The sequence below is a fragment of the Diabrotica undecimpunctata genome, chromosome 2 (assembly GCF_040954645.1).
Source record: "Diabrotica undecimpunctata isolate CICGRU chromosome 2, icDiaUnde3, whole genome shotgun sequence".
NCBI classification, from domain to species: domain Eukaryota; kingdom Metazoa; phylum Arthropoda; class Insecta; order Coleoptera; family Chrysomelidae; genus Diabrotica; species Diabrotica undecimpunctata.
Genome location: NC_092804.1, coordinates 163150835 through 163174136, shown reverse-complemented (window position 1 = coordinate 163174136; position 23302 = coordinate 163150835). Strand labels below are relative to the sequence as shown.

Sequence of the window (23302 nt, the reverse complement as noted above, 5' to 3'; positions counted from 1 at the left end):
GCTTTCGTAAGCAATTTAGGTATTTTGCCGTAAATTCTTTACTTTTGCGTCATCTGCAGACCCAATTATCTGGATTGTCACAATATCAGGTACCTCCAATTTTCCATTTTCGCAGGAATTTATTTTTTGATGTGTCTTCTTTTTAATCTTGCTCTAATATTTCCATCGTCACTTCTGGTAGTTTCTGCCACCTTCACTTTTTATGTAACTCGTCCAACCTTCTTATTTTTACACCTGGTTCCTTTTCAAGATTCTTCGCAGTTTTTCCCACGGTTATTTTTGTTTGCGTTGCTGTGGGTGTCACGCATCTTTTTATCATATATATTTTTTAGTTTTATAAACCTAAATTTATTTCAAAAATACAAGTTATTCTTCTTCTTCTTGTACAACAGTTGTTTTTTCAGATACATAAAGCCCATCTAAGAATTTACAGATATCCTTATTTTAACTGTTGTGGATTGTTGAATAAGGGCTGCTGACTTTGAAACATCCTCCAATGAGTTTCCTTCAATGATAAGTTCATCCTTTTGTTTGGTGGAGTTTACATAACCATATGGACTGTAACACCTGGGGCCATCTTTACCCTTCTAATGTATTTTTCTCCCAAGAAGTTTCTGATTTCAATAACTGTGTTTCCTTCGATGGTAACACAGTTAATAAGAAAGTGTACATATGCAGCTCTCATCTTGTATTGGGATCCTTTTGTAACACTCTTTAACATGTTTTCAACATGAGAGCATACTGTTCTGACAGCAGCTAATTCTTTCTTAGTACCTAACCACTTCTCTACTTGCAGTAACCTAGGGTTAATTATTCGAATTTCCAGGTTAAGATGTTTGAATAATCTCTTAAAAGTACCTCTGAATTGTAACAAACTATAAAAATTGTAATGACGCAGATTGTAACAAACCAAACGGTAAAAATTCCTGAGGGAATTACAGTTACCGCTAAATCAAGAGTAGTAACTGCAAAAATTCATCATAATTCTCTTTGAATTCTCTTATTACATTATTCCACCAGATTCTATTATAGATCATACCAATATTCTTCAGGTCTTGTTTGATCCTCTCATGCTTTCCTCAGGACCTTGCAAATGTATATATCTTTCATCGTAAAAACTTTTTCCCACATCGTAAAGTCTTTTCCAATATTCTGTTTTGATTTCTTTCTAAAAATGTTTAATAAAGTACACCATGCAGCATGTCAAAGGTTCAAACCTCAAATATGTGCAGGATTATGCAACTGCTGAAATTCCTCTCGTAACGTAAAGTAAAGCACCCAAACTGATGTAAGGAGCGAGGGAACGTGCGCCAAGTATTTGGTGCTCAATAAGAGGTATAAAGGAGAAGACTGCGCTTTTTTTAAATGGTAATATTTTGGTCGGTTTTAGTTCTGAGTGTGCTCTGGAAAAAATTGATCATTTTATGAATTTGATAAATATTTTTATAGAAGCAGATAATATTTTACTTTGACTTGTTTCGTCAGTGCACAGCCAGAATCAAAATGTTGCTTGTTCCCTGTTTTCAGAACTATTTAATGAAAAATCACAACAATTTGTTTTATTGTTTCAATGAGTTGACTACAGTCAATGAATTTGACCAGATAATTTTACTAATCAAATTTTACACAAAATTAAACATGGTTTTGGTGAATAACACATTACATTACATAACATATTTGAAGAACTTTACACCAAATATTTAATAATAATTTAATTTATCATAACTAATAATAATTTCCGGTATTGTGTAATATATACCTAATTTTTAAACGAATCTTTTATAAAATGTATAAATAACTTTGGTTACATTTACACAAGCCATAAATAATTTTATTCCAAAATATTTCAATTAATTATGCTTTTGGTATCAATTATACGACAAGTAGTGACGTAAATTAGGCAAATATGTAACGATTTTATTTTAATTAGACTGGAAAACCGTAATTCTATTTATTAAAATATAAAAAAAAATTGAATCGATCTAAATTTTAAATAATATTAAATTGAAACATTTGTGGTTTCGTGGTATACAGTACAACAAACATAAAATTTTGAAAGAACCCTGGTACTTTTCTTTCAGTTTTATTTCAATTGATATAAGGTTGAATGCTCGAATAAATGAGCTTAGATCAAATAAAAGGAAGATATCGAGCACAGTTTATTAATTAAATCTTGCCCAAGTACTTTCGCTTCCTAGAGCATTTTGTCAATTTTGGCCTATCCAACAATCATAGAATGTAGTAAACATAAAATTCTACATTACACTACACTACACAAGGACAAACAGATTTTTTTTAAATGGGCGAAGCTACATAATGGTTGGCATCAGGAGAGAAAATTCTCTCATCATTCTACACGAACATTCAGGAATCATTCCCAGAGATTGGCATGTCAACATTCATAACACTACCAAAAAAACCAAATGCAAAAGAATGCCAAGACCAACGGATAATAAGTTTAATGTGTCGTACGCTCAAAATATTTTTAAAAATTATACACCGGAGAATACACAACAAACTTGAGCAGGACATAAGTGACACACAATTTGGATTTAGAAATGCACTGGGAACGAGGAAAGCCCTGTTCGCTGTGAATGTACTGTGAACGCAAAGGTGCATGGATGTTAATCAGCCAGTATATGTGTTTCTTGGATTACAACAAAGCCCTCGATAAGGTCAGACATAACCGTCTTATTAAATTACTTGAAAAAAAACTTTGATATGAGAGACATCAGGATCATTAGCGCTATTTATTATAATCAGATCGCTGTGGTAAAAGAGAATGTCTTTTCAAATGAAATACAGATTAAGAGGAGCGTCAGGCAGGGTTGTGTCCTGTCTTCTACTTTGTTCAATTTGTATTCAGAGAAAATAATCCAGGAAGCACTAGAAGAACTAACTATGGGAATAAAAGTAAAATGCCGACCAATCTATAATATACGGGTGACAGAAAGGTAGAAGTCAGTAAAGAAAACGGACTGTCCCTAAACACAAAAAAGACACAATTTCTGGTAATTACAAAAGCCCAACAGCGCCAAGAAAACATAACAATACATGGAGAACAAATTAAAAAAGTTGAAAAATATAAATATCTGGGTACAATAATTAACGAAAATAATGAGTACACAAAAGAGATTAAGGCTAAAATAGGACTTAAAAACTTTAAAAATTACTCTGCAGCAGGGACATTTTAATTTCTGTAAAGATAAGACCGCTGAGATGGTACGTGTTCTCCGTATTATTTTATGGGTTGGAGGCTTGGACATTCTTCTTCTTCACGTGCCATCTCCGCGACGGAGGTTGGCAATCATCATGGCTATTCTGATCTTAGATGCTGCTGCTCTGAATAGTTCAATTGATGTGCATCCGTACCATTCCCTCACGTTACGCAACCATGAGATTCTTCTTCTTCCTACACTTCTCTTGCCCTGGATTTTCCCTTGTATAATCAATTAAAGTAGGTTGTATCTCTTATTACGCATAACATGCCCCATGTATTGCAGCTTCTTTCGTGTCTTGATGGTTTCCAATACTTCCATTCTTTTGTTGATTCTTCTCATGACTTCGTTGTTTGTTACATGCTCGGTCCATAATATCTTCAGGATTCTTCTATACACCCACATTTCAAATGCTTCCAACTTTTTAGCAGTCGACGCGTTAAGTGTCCATGCTTCTATCCCATAAAGCAGAGTCGAGAAAATATAACACCTTGTCAGCCTAACTCTCAAGTCCAATTATTTAATCCAATAAAGAAAGATATTTCGGACAGATTAGAAGCCTTCGAGTTATGGGCCTATAGAAGGATATTAAGAATAAGTTGGGTGGATAGTGTCACGAATGTCGAGGTGTTGAGAAGAATGGGAAAAGATAAAGAGGTTTTAAATACAATTAAAGTTAGAAAACTGCAATATTTGGAACATGTCATGAGGGGCGAGCGTTATAACTTGTTGCAATTAATAAGGCAATACAGGGTAGAGGGTCGCGGAAGAAGATGCATCTCCTGGTTAAACAATTTTAGAGCTTGGTTTAACTATACTTCTGCTGACCTCTTTAGAGCAGCGGTAACGAAAGTGCGAATTGCCATGATGGTTGCCAACCTTCTTAGAGGAGATGGCGCATGAAGAAGAAGATACATTTGTGTATGTGTGTATGTGCAGTTTTCTGTTTTTCTCGTGTGTAAGTTTTATTAGCAGTATAATTTCAACTTAATTTCTGTAAGTACCTAGTTAGAAATATTAATATTAAAAAATTATTATTGGTTTTTAAATTGTGTCATAACCATATGTTAGCGTGTTTGTGTCATAGAATTTTAATTATAACATTTATGTATTTAGACTGTGTCGATTTCTCTGCCAGCGTTTATTATTTTCTATATTTTTTTCCAATGTTTCTCTGTTATTATTAACGTTTTAAGTAGTTTTGCGACGTTTTCATAGCACCATATTTTCTACAAAATTTGTCCAAAACCCGTTCAATAACTGGTCCTGTTTTAATGTCCTGATTTTAATATTTTGTAGTATCAAAATACGTAGTCATAACATGTTAATTGTGAACTTCTTCATTATTCTATTCAGTGCTAAAACAAATTCTTAATTATAATAAATGATGCAGAATATCCAGTGGCGAAATTGTGAGGCTCTGCCGTGGCACAGGCCCGTTGATAAAAAAGCTGGTAATGGCCCATTAATTTCATTGGGGTTTTGAGTATCTCACATTACGGAGCACATAAACGTTACCGGACTATTTATGAGATTGCAGTAGTAGGTGCTGCAATGAATTAACATTTTAATGTATGTATATGCTATAGCATCGCTAATTTCTTTTTCTAAAATTAATGTTTCTTTCATGCAAAAGAAATCGATCACCAATCGTAGTAGATATTACATTTACGATCTTGATACTTTTTATGTGGTTTATCATCTTGTTATGGCACTTACATGAAATTTATTCCATATAGGAAAAGTATATTAGCGAAAAGAGAAAGTATTAAAGAAGTCTAGAATTTTCGAGTTGTCATTGCAACATTCTAAAATATCTCGGATTGTCTGGAATGTCAGAAAATGTATATACACAAAAGAAGTAGTATTTTAAAGTACCTATATGTAAAGTACCTATGTAGTTGTCATTGTGTTAAAGCATTGTAATTTTGTTGGTGATTAAATAAATTGATTTTAAAGAAGTGTAAAACTGGTGGCAGCGATGCGATCAAAGATTAGTAGTTGTTTTTGTTTTTTTTTTATTTTGATAGAAAATATATATGCATAGTTTTTAAAAATGAAAGAAGAAGACGAGTTCAAGGAAGAGCGAAGACAATAAGAGAAATATATGAAAGAGAAGCGTGGACATAAAAATTAAGAAATGCGTAGAAAAGTAAGTATGTTTGTTTGGTGCCCAATTATTACATATTGTGTCGCGATTTTGAACTTTTGAACTTTATTGAGAACATTAAACGTTATTACCTTTGCATAGATTTGTATATTTATTAGATTATAATAATTTCAATATTCTTTGTTGTATGTATATCACAGCGTTTACGTGATGAGTTTATTAATTGCATTAATTTTATTATTAATTTAATGTGCATTTTATTACCTCATATATATTAACTCATAATGTGTATTTTGAGTATACGTTTCATTGAGTTTATTAATTTGTTTTTATATGAAATATTCATATTTTTATGTTTTTTTTGTATAATATTATTTCTCTGTATAACATGGTATTTTTATTGCTTTCGGTCAGTATTTTTTTTAGAATCGACAGTTTTGTTTTGTTTTTGGTTGTCTTTTTGTGTGTCGTTTCGTATTGACTAATATTTAAGTTTGTATATATTCTTCTTTAGTTATAATTGTATGTGTTTATGTATATTTACGATTGCTTTTACTTCTTGTTAAAATATAGTTTTATACAGTCCTCTAACTTTCATTTCTTTTATTTTAATATACATACCCAATCTAGTTCTAGATTGAACAGAATATCTTCTCTCCCATTCAGGATGACCCCAATTGTTATATTGAGGTCGTCGTATGTGGAGAACGCAACAGTTTTTATATTTTAAAAAATCACAAATAATAGATACATGGCAGTTTACAATATTTTATTTTTCAAATGAAAAAAATATAAACAAAAGTCCAATTTAGGATACCAGCATCTATATTAGGCCATTAGTGCCCTAAATTAGACAAATGTTAAAACCTATATTTAAACATAATAAACGGAACGGGTTAAAAAATATATATTAACATAAACTAATATTCAACATTTCGTAACTGAAAAACTTAACCTTAATATAAAAAATCTGTATTGTCATCTAATATTATGAATCTCAATCTTAAGTTGTACAATTTAAACAATAAAATATCTTAGTTCTTAGAGATACCCAGGAAAGCCCAGAAAGCCCAGAAGCCCCTTCAGTTATCCCAGAAACCTAATATATTAATACAGTTCGACCCACGTTATTGCCTAACAATTTTTGAATGCATTGTCTATAACTATTTTGAAAGGGTCTGAAGAATCCAACATTCAATGGTTGAAGTCTATGTGTGGTGTGACTTGGTAACTGCAATAACTTAATTCCATTATTCCTGGCAATTTGTAGAGCTTTTAGGTTTTTACTGTGGGTGCTGTAGCCTCCCAACAATAACAAAAGAGGGGCCTCAGAGCTTGGCTCAACTATTTCAATAAAATGATTAACACATGTCACAAAAAGATCGCTACTGATATATCTAGTATCGCTAATAGTAACAATGCTGCCAGCCGGAGCTCCCAATGAAAGTTCCTGTGAAAAACGTTTTCTCTTAAAAAGTATCATGATGGGTACAAAACTGCTCTGTTGCCCTAGCACAAGAAACCACAGTAATATTTACCCCCTTCTCCCCATTAGAAATGCTCCCAAATTGACGTTTTCTCTTCTTGGCGAATATATTCTGAAATTGCCGTTGTACAATTGAGCATCCTATCTCATCGACGTTAAATATGCTTGTGGCGGTCAATTGTTCCTCTTCTTTGTACTCGTGCTCTGCTATATCCTGTAGCCCTTGTTATTGATGTTTTCTTTGGCTAACCTCATGTAGAGTCGTACATTGCCATGTTATCAATTCCACTGGTAACTTTAACATCTTAACATTAAAGATCGAATAATGTAATCTAAATTTAAACTAATAACATTTAACGGGATTTTACCCAAATATTTTTAGTGGCTCAAAACATGTACACCTAGAAACACTGATGATGGAATGCAGATTCCAAAAACGTTTTGTGATATATAGATTTGGTACTTTAATTATATACCTTTTATAAAGGATTTTAAATAAAAAAAATTTTGTGATCCATGCTATTTAGCCCCAGCTACAGGAACTTAGTTTCTTTGTGGATTTTAAATGGGACTGGTTTAATTTACAATATGGTTGCATAAATTGGACCAGTCAAACTTACAAGTCAATTAATAGTACAATTTAGGAAACCTTCCTAAAGCTAAACAATATCAAATTTCACTTACAACTGGTTTTACCAATTTGGAGGTTAGGTCACGAAAATAATTCCTAAACTATGACCTCTTTAATGAACCTTGAGAAGCAGAGATATTATATAAATGGTGTAATTATTTACTTGGGTAAGTAGTAGTATCTTTGTATCGGAAGTAATAATTACGGAAACACTAATATATCTTTAAGCAATATTTACAGCTGCCCACGTTTTGAAACTCAGGTTTCTGGATGTAGTTCTAGCTGGTATTAACGGATAGCACCACTTGTTATCGGATCGCTCAAATCTGCAACTGTCCAATTTAGGAGCCGGTCCAATATAGTTCGTTCACTGTATTATGCTCTATTATGCTCTTTACGAAGAAAGATCTTAGAAAACCTTATTTATGTTTAAGTTTGGTAACATTTTAATATTTTAATGTTACCTCTATTTGAAAATATAAATATCATATTCAAGCCATTTTCGCAACCTAAAATGTTTGAGGATTTTAGTTTATAGTGAGAAAACATGATTTCCCTAACCCACTTCATTAATCAATTAAACTAAACCTTTATAAGTTTCGGTTCCCCAATTTAATTTAACAGAAATACCGATCATATTTTTTCTTTAAACAAACAACAGCGATTGGATTTTTTTATTTGAAGGTAACTCACGTCCGCTTTAAAATTCTGCCGAAACTTTTTATAATTTCTACCGTCAAATCCCTTTGGGAAGCATCGCTCAAAAGAGCCAGCAATGTAATTGAATTTATCGGTCATTTTCCGTATATATGTTTCTTTAAACTTTCCAAGGAAGCTGAATCACTCTGCTGTGAAATATTTCCTCAAAATCACGAAGTCGTGAAAAGGTGAGAGATTCAAAAGTTATATCACTCATTAAGAGAAAGTTGTTTTGGCACGGAAAGTTACTTTAAACTCGTAAAATATTTTGTTGATTAGATTATACAAAAAGTTGAAATTGAGTTCACTAGAGTATCTGTCAGTCCTTTTTGATATGGAATCAGAGCTGTAAACGTTTTGATAGATGAAAATATGCAAACTTATACAGTGAGATGATAGTCTTACCAAGTTCTGTCAACTCGTTTATAATAAAGTTAAAAATTGTTTTGACATGTCCATTTTTGAAGATGTTCTGATATCTAAGGATTCCATTGTCCTGGCATTGCGACGATATCTTATTATGGCAAATCCACACCTCATTTTTTATTCAACACGACTGAACACGTTTATAGAGAAGTTACGTGACTACACGGGTACGAGATGACTGGGTTGTTATTTACAATTTTAACTGGCATAGTTTTGCAACAAATTCAGGATTATTTCCTTTAGTTCTTTTATTTCTTTTTTCTTCAAGCTCTACCGCCAAAGATATTGTAATAAAATCCACTAGAAAACTAAGTTCCTGTAGCTGTCTGTATACTATGTATTACAAAAAAAATTTTATTTCAAAATTTTTATTAAAAGGTATAAATAAAACACCCAAACGGGCTATAACACAAATACAGAACGTTTTCGGAATGTAAATTCCATCATCAGTGTAACAAAGTGCACATGCTGTGAGCCACTATATATATATATATATATATATATATATATATATATATATATATATATATATATATATATATATATATATATAATATATATATATATATATATATATATATATATATGGGTAAAAACCCTTTAAATGATATAAATTTACAAATATGTTGCATTATATACTATTAAAAATTAAGATGTCTTGCATCCGTATGTTTTTCAAATTTAAGTAGTATGAATGCAGAACACCTGACAGATACAAGAAATCTAATACTGCCTTGATTTCCACCGCGTTTGTACCTCCTGCATCTCGACTTCTAATATACTGAACTCTAATTTTTACAAAGTATCTATTTGTACATTAAGCTATTCCTTTGATTCTGAAGTCCGGAAAAATAAAATTTCCAAGCCTGAAGAACTGTATCCGCTTTTTTGGCAATTTTAGTGACTCCGGTGAACTTTATCACAATATTCTTTACTCTGGTTTGAATTTTTGATAAAATTATTGGGACTTAGTTCCATAAAATTTTCTTGTCTTTTCCAATAAAAGACCTACCTCGTACGATATTTAGGTCAACTAGTTCTTCACCTTCAGAGAACTCCAAGTCTTCTTCGTGGACAATAGTGAACACATCCCAGCCAAATGGAAAGTTCTTTACACTAAAAATAAAAAAAACATCATTACATGGTTTAATAAAATATGGACATTTGTTAATAAAATGGCTAAAAAAACTATTATTCAAGAACACAACCAATTCTAATAAAGCTAATAGAAGAGTTACTTGAGAAGTTGGCTTTACCATACGTGTAAGACCAATTAAAACACGTAACATTATGGGATTCTAGTAAATTCAAATTTCTAGAAAATCCTGTAAACATCCAATAACTATATGCGGCTATTACAGTAATTAACCATCTCCCCGATAAGGCTAAAAATCATTAAGTAAAAACATTTTATGATTAGTTTCTTAAAGAAAATTACATTGACAAAGTGAAAGAAACAATTTTCTGTCTTTTTATCAAACCCAACAAAGACAAAACTCTCTCATCGCCTTACCGACTTATTTCTCTATTGTCTTGTTTAATAAAAAATTTCGAAAGAATTATTAAAAAGTCGCCGTAACTGGACGGTCGAACACTATAATCTTTCTCAATGCACTTAGTATGGATTTCGATTCGGTCTTGGTAAACTAGATGTAATAAGCCACTTAACAAAAGATATCCAACTTAATTTTTTTAAAAATAAATATTTAGCGTGTTTTTTCTAGATTCTAAAGAAGCTTAGGACTCTGTTGATTTAACAGTAATTCATTGAAAGTTATGCGAACGGTTGTCCACAAATTTATTTGCTAATGCAGATATATTTTTAGCAACCGAACTTAATATATTTATCAGAGACCATAGGAATTAGTTACATGGTCCAAGAATAACTCATAAAGAATTATCACAGGGATCTGTATTAAGCCTGATTCTCTTATCCTTGTACACTTGCCGAACATATTTTTGGCAAGTATATAAAGTATTCTTGCTGTTTTCATAAGGTGTATCCAGTATGCCAATGACATATTTATTTATTACATCCCTAATTCATGTAACGATTGTGTAAGGGTTCTAGAATACATCGTGAAACTAGTGGATAATTTATCTAAAAACCATGAACTATTTATATCCTCTGCTATTATGATAATGACAAGACATAATATACATACGCTTGATAGTCTAAACCTGACAGGATATGTTATACCTGTTGTTAGCTTGTATCAATCTTAGATTATTACTTTAGATCCCTAATAACTATCGTCCAAATATCTCCAATATGTAAAAACACAGATGTGAGAAAGGCTTCAATCTCCTTAAATGTGTTACTTGCAAGAGATGGGATACTGATCCCATAGTTGCAATGATGTTTTACAGGACACATGAGATCAATTTTGGATTAAGGATGTATGTTAAATAGATTAGTAAGCAATACACATTTACTTAAAATATATTTTAGTTTTTTAGACAAATAGGCGCAGCAAACTGGCAACAGTTGGCAATGGATAGAACTAACTGGCGTAATAGACTTGGGAAGGTCGAGGCTCTTTTATAGGGCTGTAGCACCAATGATGATGATGATGATATTTTAGTTTAAAATTTAGATCAGTTTAAAAGTTTGAGAATAACTCTGAGTGCTACGAAATCAACACTATATCCTCTGTTACTTGCTGAATGTAAGGAAATGCCATTAGAAAATCATAGAAGTTTATTAGCAACGAAATATGTATTAAAATTACTGACCAAAACGAGTGCTTTGCTCAGTATGCTGTGTAAATTTATCCACACAACATCTGGTAAACAGTTATTGGACCATTAAAAATGTTTCACCATTAGCGGATGCCTTTCTGGAAACCCACGAATGATTTACTGATAACATTAACAACAAATTTTGTTATACCACTTTATAAATTAGAATTCTTTACCATCTTAAAAAAACAAGTATTATATTTCTAAAATATTCAGATTCACTTAAAATAAATAACACGTTTTTGAACTACATATTGAGTGAATACACTAATAAAACTATAAATTACACAGATGACTCTAACCTGAACGATGGGAAGGTATGGTCTGCAGTATGCATTCTTTTCAACAATAAATAATTCAAAATAAAAGTTCCTTCACAATGCTCTACTTACACTGCAAAAGCATTACATATGAGGAAAGCTTTAGATTGACTAGAGCACGAAAATTTGCAAGATGCTGTAATCATCTCCGACTGTAAGTCAGTTCTTAGCGGACTTAATAGTACTGAGTTGAACCATAAGATAATAAACGAGCTGATATTGAGAATTAAGAATCAAATACGTAACATTTATTTGAGCAAAACGTCACACCGTGATAGAAGATAATAAAATAGTAGACGAGCTTGCTAAGAATTCTGTTTATTCTGATATACAAGAATATATTTAAACAATAACAGATTTAATCCATATTTATAATAAAAAATTAAATTTTAACTGGCAAGACAGATCGAAAATATTAGCTAATACATCAAACAAGATTCATCCTACCTTACCAACCCTAACAAAATTACCATACATATTCTATTATACCATATCTAAACGATCAGCAACAATATCACAAGATTAAAAACTAGTCACGGTGCTGTTTCTGCTCACTTGGCTAGATTAAACATTATGGAATCAGGAACAAGTTCATGCTCACGAGTATTATATTAATCACATCCTATTTGGATTTATTAAAAATAAAGCATTTTTGGCTACATTTTTATCCTTCAAAAATCTGTGGCAAATGGACTTATTTCTATGCCAAACACACTATTATCATCATCATCGAAGGCAAATAGAATTGAAAACTCTAATTTGTATTAAAGTTTTATTAGTAACTTACCTTTTTCTACCCAATAGTACAAAACACATTTTTGTTGTCAACAAGGTTGAGTTGATTGTGGATTTACAATAACACCTTCTTAAAAGTTTTTATTTTTCCTTGGCTTCTTTAGCCATTTTAAAAAAATATATAAAAATTATTGTTTCTAAATATACTGTCACTGCAAACTACCTACTTTTCAGTATGGCATATATGTAGACTATAGAGGCATATCTAAGTTAAATCAAATCTAGTAATACATTTTGGCCCATTCAATATCAACTCATTTTGTATATCATTAGAATATCTGAGAAATCTTTAACGTCTATAAATTTTTATTGATTATTTTGTTATATACATGAACTTTCTTTGATTTAGTATTATAAATTTTATACTACTACTAATATAAATTAATTATTGATTACTAGAAACAAATTATTAATTATTTTTTAAGTGAATTTTAAAGTGAAGAAATTGTTTTAATTATTTTTTATAACTTTACTGTTGTCAAAGCGGACAGTTTACTTTTTTTAGGGCCTAGTTCGGATACCAAACCGAAAAACAAATAAAAAATCCCCAAATTCTCACCTTTTAAACAATTCACCTTTAGCGGAAAGCAACGATTAGTACAGGATGTCGAATATAATATCTGACGGCCTTATCGTAAGAAACTTCCTGTTTTTCCATTGGTCGTGGCGGTAAGAAATCCACCGTTCGCATTCTAATTGGTAGGCAGAAAGATGGGAATTGTCGTTTTGAAGATGGGAAGGCATTGTACCATTAAGGGCCCATTGATGGGACTTTAATGGCTCCGCGTGTAACGCCGCTACCACCGGCTGTCTTTTGTTCTTTTAGATGCATGTGTGAATGGGTCTTTATGTAAAGTGCTACCTGGTACGTTTTATGCGCGGTTGTGATACAGGCGATAACAGCTTTTTGTTGGAAGTGATACGGGGGTATAGAAATTTCAAAGTGTCACGACGGTATTTACGCTTATGAATTACGTCTTTGTATCAACCTTGCAATAATTTTACCTTTAACACTAATCTTAACTTTGAATTTTTATATATTAGTGGACGAAAAGTCTGGAAATTTTTAATTATCTAATCTAACTCCTAAAATTAAATGGTTGCTCCAAATTTTACAAAACCCGGGTTAAGCCTATTCTGAAATATGAAGATTTTAAATTTGATGATTGCAATGTTATAGAATAGAAATATGCTTCATTGTCACTGAAAATTGTACAATTTTATGGACAAAGCTTACAAAAAGTAAAAAAAAAATCGGTTGCCTATAAAGTCGGTTTTACGGGCGAAGATTTTACGTGACAACGTCTTTTTCTCGGTAGAATATTTATTGATATGAATATTATTAAATTGCACAATAGGAACAAGGAATTGAATGAAAATAAGAATTGCACAAATTTTAACTATAGAAATATATTTTGTTTACTAAAACATTGTACATGTAAACTTAAACTTAACTAATTTCTATTTGAGTGATTTTGTTGAGGATAGGACGATGATAGGAGAAATAGCATCGCACCAGCGGACCGATCATGTTTGAGTGGGAGAGAGACGCAAGGCATTCGCCGGTCCGGCGGGCCTCTCTCTCGTTCGGTGACTCATCGTAACAGACGTGAGCGGGCGTTACACTTTTTCATGAGTGACTCCGAGCCACAACATAATTTAAGACGTTGTCACGTCAAAATAATAGGTAATAGATAATAACAATAACAATTAAAATTTACTAATAGTTATTTAACGAACAAGTGTATTAATAAGGGCGATTTTAATTCACGAGTTCGTTACAAAACTTTTCCGTCGACCGAACTTTTCAGAAATAAAAATATCTTAGTTTAAATTTTTATTTACTTAACGATAAATAATGACATACAATGACAGACAGTACTTACAGCGGCTATGTCATTTTAAATAATTTCTTAGTGGGAATATAAATACCTACCTATATGTTTGGTTGCCTACACTACAGGTCACTGCCAATCACAGAGCGTTAAATGTGGTTAAATTATTATACAAGCAATGTATGTTGTGTTGCCTATAATAAAATCGTTCATTAATAGAAAATCATTCATTAATAGGGGTCATTAATCAATGATTTTGAGGGTGTTAAAATTAATCATAAATGGATGGTCGACGGAAAAATTACATAAATCGTCAATATCAGAGAATTAAACATAATAAAATATACAATCCATTGCAAAATTTTACTAAATTGCAAATTGCATAATAAAACCTGACGAACTAGTTTACAAATAAGTTTAAGCTGCTGTATGTGATACCCAAATATATATAATATAAATACTTTGTTGCTTGTACCTAAACGTACTGTAATTTCTTACTTATTCGTTCAGAAACTCTTCCACTGATCAATGTCTTTCAGATATTTTTTTTTACTTTTTAATGGCTTTGGATTATTGATCCATTTAGCCACGATATATAATAATACTGTTTGCTACAATATTAAATATACGGATACTATATACATATGCGCACATATACATACTTATGCACGCACATACATATATAGGTATTGTTAAATAAAAATAAAAAAAAATACAAAAAGGAAGTGGAAACATTAAATTGACCTCTATTTGTACTTAATGTAATTATTACTTAAATGCTAATACTAAATGCTAATACTAAATGCTAATACTAATTGCTAATACTAAATACTAATACTAAATACTCATAAATAGTAATATTTTTTCACAGCGCTAAGACATAAACCCGGTTTAACACCTCGGAGGTTTAGGCCTTCTTTGTGAATGTTTTTTTTTTTCAATAGGACTTTTTTTTTTAATATTTATTTATACATTTTTCTTTAATTTTATTTATATATATATATTTTTTCTCTTTTTTCCTTTTTTTTTTCTTTTTTTCCTCTGTTTTTCCTTTTTTTTTAATTACTTTTTTCGTTTTATATACATATTTTTTTCTTTTTATTTTTTAAATAACAATTTTTATATTTTACAGGGAGGTACTTAATATTACATAAGAATAAACATGAAATAATAATTGCTAAACACATTCAAGTTGACTTATTCATACAAGTTAGATTTTTCTCTTAGTCCTTTTTAAACATTCCCAAATAATTTGTTGTATTTTATAGTTTCTTCGAGACAAGTATAAGAGAGAAGTTTGATTTTGTGGTAAAGGTATTTGTTATTGAGCCAGAGTGTGCATCAAATACTTAATTGCATCATCATTATGCTTGCATCCAAACAGCCAATGATTAATATCATCAACATAACTATTGCAATCACAAATTTCTGATTCGGATAGATTTAGTCTATAGAGGTATGTCTTGACAGTCTTTCAGATAGATAGGTTTTTGTCAATTTACGGGACTTTAGGAAAGAAGTTGTAGATTTAAGTTGCAAAGGGACATGGTGGTATAATTTTTTTGCCGAATATAATATAGATTTCTTTACTAACTCAGTGGATGGGATCAGTAAGTAAACATCACAGCTTGAATTTCTGGTGGAATAGTCATGATTAGGTCTTGCTGGAAAAATATTTAGGTGTTTACGAATTAAGCAAATAGTGTCTAGAATATATAGAGAAGGAAGAGTTAATAACTCGTGATTTTTAAAGTAACTTTTGCAATGTATTATTCTACTGAGACCAAAAAGATACCATATTGCTCTTTTTTGTAAGATAACTCCAAAAAGGAAGGCCTTATCAAAGATGAGACTCGAACAAAGAAAAGTATGTTATTTTGGAAACAAGTCGGGCTTTTATAAGTCTCTCAATTATTTTGAATAGAACTGGCAATAAGGCAATAAGTCTATAGTTTCAGACATTCGATTTATCACTACCCTTATGAAGAGGAATAATAATGACTGTCTTCAGGCACTCTGGAAGTATTCCTTTTTCAGGAATCAGTAATTAGTGAGACCAGGACTTTCAACACATTATTTGGGAGATTTACGAAAATTGTTATGGATAGTCCATCAGTACTACAGTACGATTTGCTTTTGATACTACTGATTGTTTGGATAAGTTTAGATTTATTAATTGGTCTTATAGAGAATGAATTCGAGACCATTGTTGAATTGAGGAGATACAAAATGGGATCTAGGTGTCACAAAATAGCTGATGTTATAGTTTTACTCACATTAACGAAGTATTTATTTAGATTTTCAGGTTTTGAAAGAGAATATGTTTGAGCTGTGTTCGTTTTTCCAAAGACCAAATTTCTTTTGCAACATCTTTAGAGCTTCCCAGACGATTCTCATAGTACATTTTTTCAGCTGTTCAGTTAATAAGTTTCAGATAGGCTGCTCTGTACTTGGAGATATATTCAGTGACAAAGACATTGATAGTAAATTTCTTGATGTGCAGTAGTGAACGCATATTCTTGGCTGATATGCGGATACCTTTGGTAGTCCAGGGTCTGTGATGTTTTGACTTAATTGTAATTAAAGGAAATGCCTTATTGGAAATACAGACGACCTTATCTAACAAATAACTGAAATTATAGTCCACGTTCACAGAGGGAAAGTACCACCCAGAAGTCAAGCACAAATTTTGGAATTTACGAAAGTTCTGAAAAAATCCAACCTAAACGTTGAGTTTTCGAGGATTGTTTGTTAAGAGTGTTAAACTTGGTATATACTGCTTCATGGTCAGAGAGTGCATTAATATTGTAGAACGTACATCAAGGGGTGAGAAATCTGAGACAATATAATCAATTATGGTAGATGTTGTTTTAGTAATTCTTGTAGAAGAATTAACGTGCATTGTGAAATCATACGACTCGAAAATATTGATCAAAGATGATTGGGTAGCACAAGCAACTGCGTAATTAATATTCAAGTCACCGCATAGAATCTTTCTGTTTTTATTGGGCAGGTCGTCTAACAAATTCAACAGGTTCTGAAAAAATAGTTCCGTGGAAAAGTCAGATGATCTCTAAATGCAAAAAATGTATAGATTAAAATTCTTGTTATAAACAAATGAAAACTCAAGTCATATTTTGTTATAAGAGAGAAATCATTATTTTTAGAAAAAATTAAGGTTCTAGCATGAGCTGAACTTAAACGATCATACCTAGCAATTGTGGTATATTTTTCTACAAAAAAAAGGCTCGTTAACTTCAAGCCAGCGTTCGGTAACAGCAACTATCGGAGGAAATCCCAATTCCTCTAGAAACAAAAATAATTTATCTGTTTTATATCCTATAGAAAATTAGACATGCTAAAGTTGTCATCATTATAATAATTTGAGGTTTATAGTCCTACAGAACATGTCATTTTATTTAAAAATTTCGTTTTGGAGAGGCAACGAAATAGTAGTTTCGGCGACTTTCCCTTAATTTTTGTTGGTGAATAATTCTTTCTGAAGTAAGAAAGTACCTAAAAGCAGCAAGATCAGCATCCGCCTCAGTTTTACCAATTCCATAACCATCGTTAAATTCTAGAAGGATTTTTCGTACATCTTCAGTCTTAGTGAGAAGTTCTTCGGAAGCCAAAAAGAGTTGTGTTGGTGAATTCTTCGTAACAGACTGAAGCAGGTTGGTCGTATAGAAGAGCAAAACGTAGTTTAACGGCTTTCAAGATATCCGGTTTCCTTAATCTTGCTAGAAGATATCGACTATTCAAGTTATTGATTAATTATTGATTAATCTAACTCTTTATGGGGTCAATGTTGCCAGATTTACCAGTTTTCTAATATGCTTAGTCATTTTTTTTAAGGTACCAGGTTGAAAACCCAACCTCAAATAATTTGTTATTATTAATTTAAATGTTTAAATGATTGTATCCACTAAACTATTAGAGATATTTAATTTCTCCAAAATGATAATAATTGTCTCTTTTAAAAAATGAAATAAATGGCGTTTTGTAAACTTTGATTTAATTTTTAGATCCGTAGTTATAGCAAATTTCGTAAAAATCAATTCCAGAAAAGCCATTCAATGGGTCTTTTTCAAGTATAAGCTTTCATTCTTCTTCTTCTTCTTCTGGTTCCTATCCGTTTCGGATGTTGGAAATCATATTGGCAATCATGACCTTGCTCGCTGCGGCTCGAAACAGCTCCTTTGAGGTTTTCTTAAACCATGTTCTTAAATTCCGCAGCCATGATATTCTCCTTCTACCGGGTCCTCGCTTACCTTTGACTTTACCTTGCAATATAGACTGCAGCAGGGAGTAACGGTGCTGATTTCTCATAACGTGTCCCAGATATTGCAATTTTATGCGTTTGATCGTAAACACAATCTCTGGTTCCTTCTTCATTTTTTCTAGAACTTCCTTGTTCGTGATCCTTGCTGTCCATGATATTCTCAGCATTCTTCTATAAAGCCACATCTTAAATGCTTCAAGTTTTTTAATAGTGGTGTCTGTAAGCGTCCATGCCTCCGCCCTGTACAACAACACAGAGAAAACATAGCATCTCAAATGTCTCATTTTTGTATCCAGGCATATGTTGTGACTTTTGAAGATGGCGCTCATTTTGTTAAAGACCGTTCTTGCCTTTCCTATGCGGCACTTTATTTCCTGTACATTGCTTCACTGTTCGTTTATAATAGTTCCCAGGTAGCAATACTGTTTTACTCGCTCTATCTGCGTCCCATTAATGTATAGATGAGCCCCATTTATATTCTCCTTGCTGACAATCATTTGTTTGGTTTTGTGGGTATTAATGTTTAGTCCGTACTGTTGACTGTACTCGTTTATTCTGTCCATTAGCCTCTGAAGTCCCTCTAAACTATCTGCTATCACCATGGGGTCGTCGGCATATCTAACATTGTTTACTCTTTCACCATTTAGAAGGATGCCTTCGTCTATTCCGTAAAGAGCCTCGTTAAAAATTTTTTCTGAGTACATATTAAATATCAACGGCGATAGAATACATCCCTGTCTAACTCCGCGTAGTATTTTTATGTGATCTGTTTCTTCTCCGTTAATTTTCATGTATGCGGTCTGATTCCAGTATAGTTCTGAAATTATTCTGAGGTCTTTGTCATCCAGGTCTGCTTCTTTTAAAATGTTTATCATCTTTTGATGTTGAACTCTGTCAAATGCCTTTTTATAGTCGATCAAGCACGCGTATACGTCGCAGTTAACGTCCCTGCATCTTTGAATCAGTACCTGTACTCCGAAAAGTGCCTCTCTGGTACCCACTGCGTTAATGAAGCCGAACTGTCTGTCTGATATTTGTTCCCCGCACTTCTTATAAATTCTTCCATGGATGACTCTAAGAAACAGTTTCAACATGTGGCTCATTAGGCTGATTGTTCGATATTCTTCGCACTTTTTAGCCCCCTGTTTTTTAGGTATCGCTATGAATTCTGATTCTAGCCATTTATCAGGGATGATTCCTGTATTGTATATTTTATTGAAGACAGCCGTGATCCAATTTATTCCTTCATCCTCCAAGAGTTTTAAAAATTCAGCTTCGATATTATCAGGCCCTACAGCTTTTCTGCTTTTCATCCGTTTTATTCCTTCTTCTACCTCGGATTTAAGTATGTCCGGGCCCGTCATCCTCTCTGAAAATGGATGCCTATAATCCGTTCTTTGATCTTGAAAAAGTGTCTCCAAATATATTCTCCATTTGTCCTTCATCTCTTGGGTGTCAATGATTAATTTTCCATTGGTGTCTATGAGTTTCATTTGTGTTCTCTTTTTAAAAGTACCCGTTATTTCTTTTACCTTTTTGTGTACATTAAAATTGTCATGCTTGGCTTGTAGTCTTTCTATTTCTTTACATTTCTCTACAGCTTCTTTTTCTTTAGCTTCTCTTATTTTTCTTCTGATGTAAGCCTGCATTTTTTTGTATTCATCTTTATTTCCTTTAATTAAGCTTTCATACTTGCGATTAACTTTCAAAATCCCCTTATTAAGAGGGAAACTGTTTTACCTTTAAAAGAACTTCTTCTTCTTCTTAGCCTTCTTTCGTCGATGTTTGGACATAGGCCTCTCCCAACTCCTTCTATCGGTCTCTATCCTGAGCAACATATTTCGAATTTCTTCCGGCTATTCTTTTAATATCATCAACCCATCTCATATGTGGTCTTCCTCTTGGTCGTTTACTTTCGTAAGGTCTCCAATGTTGTATTGTAGTATTCCAACGTTGATCTTTTTGTCTAGCAGTGTAGCCCGCGAAACTCCATTTAAGTTTGGCAATTTTTGTTGCTATGCCCTCGACTTTTGTTTTGGATCTTACCCAGTAGTTCCTCTTTTTATCTGACAGTCGTATATCTAACATTGCTCTTTCCATTGTTCTTTTTGTTGTGACTAGTTTATTCATGTTTGCCTTGGTTAGGGTCCAGGTTTGACATCCATATGTCATGATAAGAAGGATGCATTGGTTGATCACTTTGCACCTCTAGTATTGGGGTATTTTGCGGTTCTTAAGTATCCAACTAAGTTTTCCAAATCCTGCCTATGCTAGTCTTGCTCTTCTAGTAATTTCCGGGTTCTCCTTGTCAAGTCTTAGGATTTGGCCTAGGTAGATGTATTTCTGGATTTATTTTATCTCACTGTCATTTCTAGTAATACGTCTGGGGTCGTCTGTGTTTGTCATTATTTTTGTTTTTTTTATATTCATTTTTAGGCCGACGTATTGGGAGCTGGCTGCTAGCTTCCCCATCATAATTTGCAGTTCCTCGAATGTGCTCGCTATAATCACTATGTCATCAGCGAATCTGAGGTGGTTTAACTTATTACCATTAACGTTAATGCCATAGGTTGACCAATTTGTAGTTTTGAAGACGTCTTATAGGGCTAGGTTGAAAAGCTTTGGCCATATTACGTCTCCTTGTCTCACTCCTCTTTTGTTTTGGATCTTACCCAGTCGTTCCTCTTTTTATCTGACAGTCGTATACCTAACATTGCTCGTTCCATTGTTCTTTCTGTTGTGGCTAGTTTATTCATGTTTGCCTTGGTTAGGGTCCAGGTTTGACGTTCATATCTCATGATAGGAAGGATGCATTGGTTGAACACTTTGCTCCTCAAGTATTGGGGTATTTTGCGGTTATTAAGTATCCAACTAAGTTTTCCAAATCCTGCCCATGCTAGTCTTGCTCTTCTAGTAATTTTCGCACTTTGGTTCTCTTGTCAAGTCTCAGGATTTGGCCTAGGTAGATATATTCCTGAATTTGTTCTATCTCACTGCCATTTATAGTTATACGTCTGGGGTCATCTGTGTTTGTCATTCGTTTTGTTTTTTTCATATTCATTTTTAGGCCGACGTATTGGGAGCTGGCTGCTAGTTCCTCCATCATAATTTGCAGTTCCTCGAATGTGCTCGCTATAATCACTATGTCGTCAGCGAATCTGAGGTGGTTTAACTTGTTGCCATTAACGTTAATACCATAGGTTGACCAATTTGTAGTTTTGAAGACGTCTTCTAGGGCTAGGTTAAAAAGTTTTGGCGATAATACGTCTCCTTGTCTCACTCCTCTCTTAATGGAGATGGGATTTGTATTTTCGTCTAGTTGTACTATTATAGTTGCATTTTCATATATATTATGTATTAGTTGCCTATATCTCGAATCTATTCTACAATTATTAATAGCTTGTTTTATGGCCCACATCTCGATACCATCAAACGCCTTTTCATAGTCGACGAAGGCAAGAAATGCGGGTAGTTAGTATTCATATGCCTTCTCTATCAATGATCTCATTGTCAGCAGATGGTCTGATGTACTATATCCTTTGCGCAAGCCAGCCTGTTCAACCAGTTGGTAATTGTCCATTTTGTAGGTTAACCGGTTGTTAATAATTCTCATAAATAGTTTGTATACTTGACTGAGCAACGATATATGTAGGTCTATAATTCTGTAGATCACATTTGTCCCCTTTTTTATGTAAAAGTATTACTAGACTCTCGTTCCAGTCGAAAAGAACTTACTTTATTTTTATTATTAAAAAAGTTATAACAATTAATGTTCAAACGTATCCGATACCTCTCCAATTGAAAAACACAATTTTAGATAAACAATAAAATATGTTTGCTTTATAAAATTTTCGAAGATTTTGATGTATTTACTATTACCCATCCAGCGTTTACAATTCATTTTAACCATGCTATATCATACTGATTGTTTGCTTACATCATGTAGGCAAGTCACAGAATAACGCCATTGTAAATGAGTGTCTGCACAAATCCTTAAATACTTAAGCTTAGTTTTACAAGGCACACTCTTAAAAAAGTTCTAGTAACAATAAATACTGACAAAGTTTAGGAATTTTAATAGATTATTACTTGGTAGTCAATTGCTCCTGGTAGAGTTTTATTTCATTTATTGATTTAACTAGCAATGGAAAAAATTTTGAACATTCCGAACGAAATGCATGTTGTATATTCCTTTGTTTACAAATCAGAAATAAACAAAACTGGCATGGATCAACCGATAACAATCGAATGTTTTTAATCCTAGTTTTTTTTTAATTTCAAGCACTATTACCGTTTATTAAAATTTAGAGAAACGAAATTCACATTTTTATTTTCTGAGAAAATGTGTAATGATATTTAACTGTGTATGAAAAGGAAAGTTTTAGATTAAAATATTAAAACTAATGGAAAATAAAATGATCAGGTTTTTAAATGTATAAGATGTTCTCTTTAAAAAAAATCTGCCACGGGTGTTAAGAGACAGACGATAGGATATTGCAGGAACACCATACATAATGATTGTAGAAATTCTACCAGGAACTAAAAAACCATGTTATTTTTACAAAAAAATGTATGATTTTTGACCACACTTTTAGTTATTGTAGTATTTAAGTATGGTTTTCACGTAATTGATTGTGGATTTACTTCACTCCAATACTTTAAATCTTGGCAATTCACATTCCCACACAGTACAAATATTACTTCGTCGAAAGAGCATATCTTGTTAACGAAGTTCTCGTAAGTTACAATTTTATTCAT

At 32.4% G+C, this 23302-nt stretch overlaps 1 pseudogene; it reads right to left on the bottom strand.

Moving 5' to 3' along the window:
- Nucleotides 1-366: 366 nt before the first annotated feature.
- Nucleotides 367-12448, bottom strand: LOC140433975 (large ribosomal subunit protein uL6-like; annotated as a pseudogene).
- Between the last annotated feature and the right edge of the window lie 10854 nt (nt 12449-23302).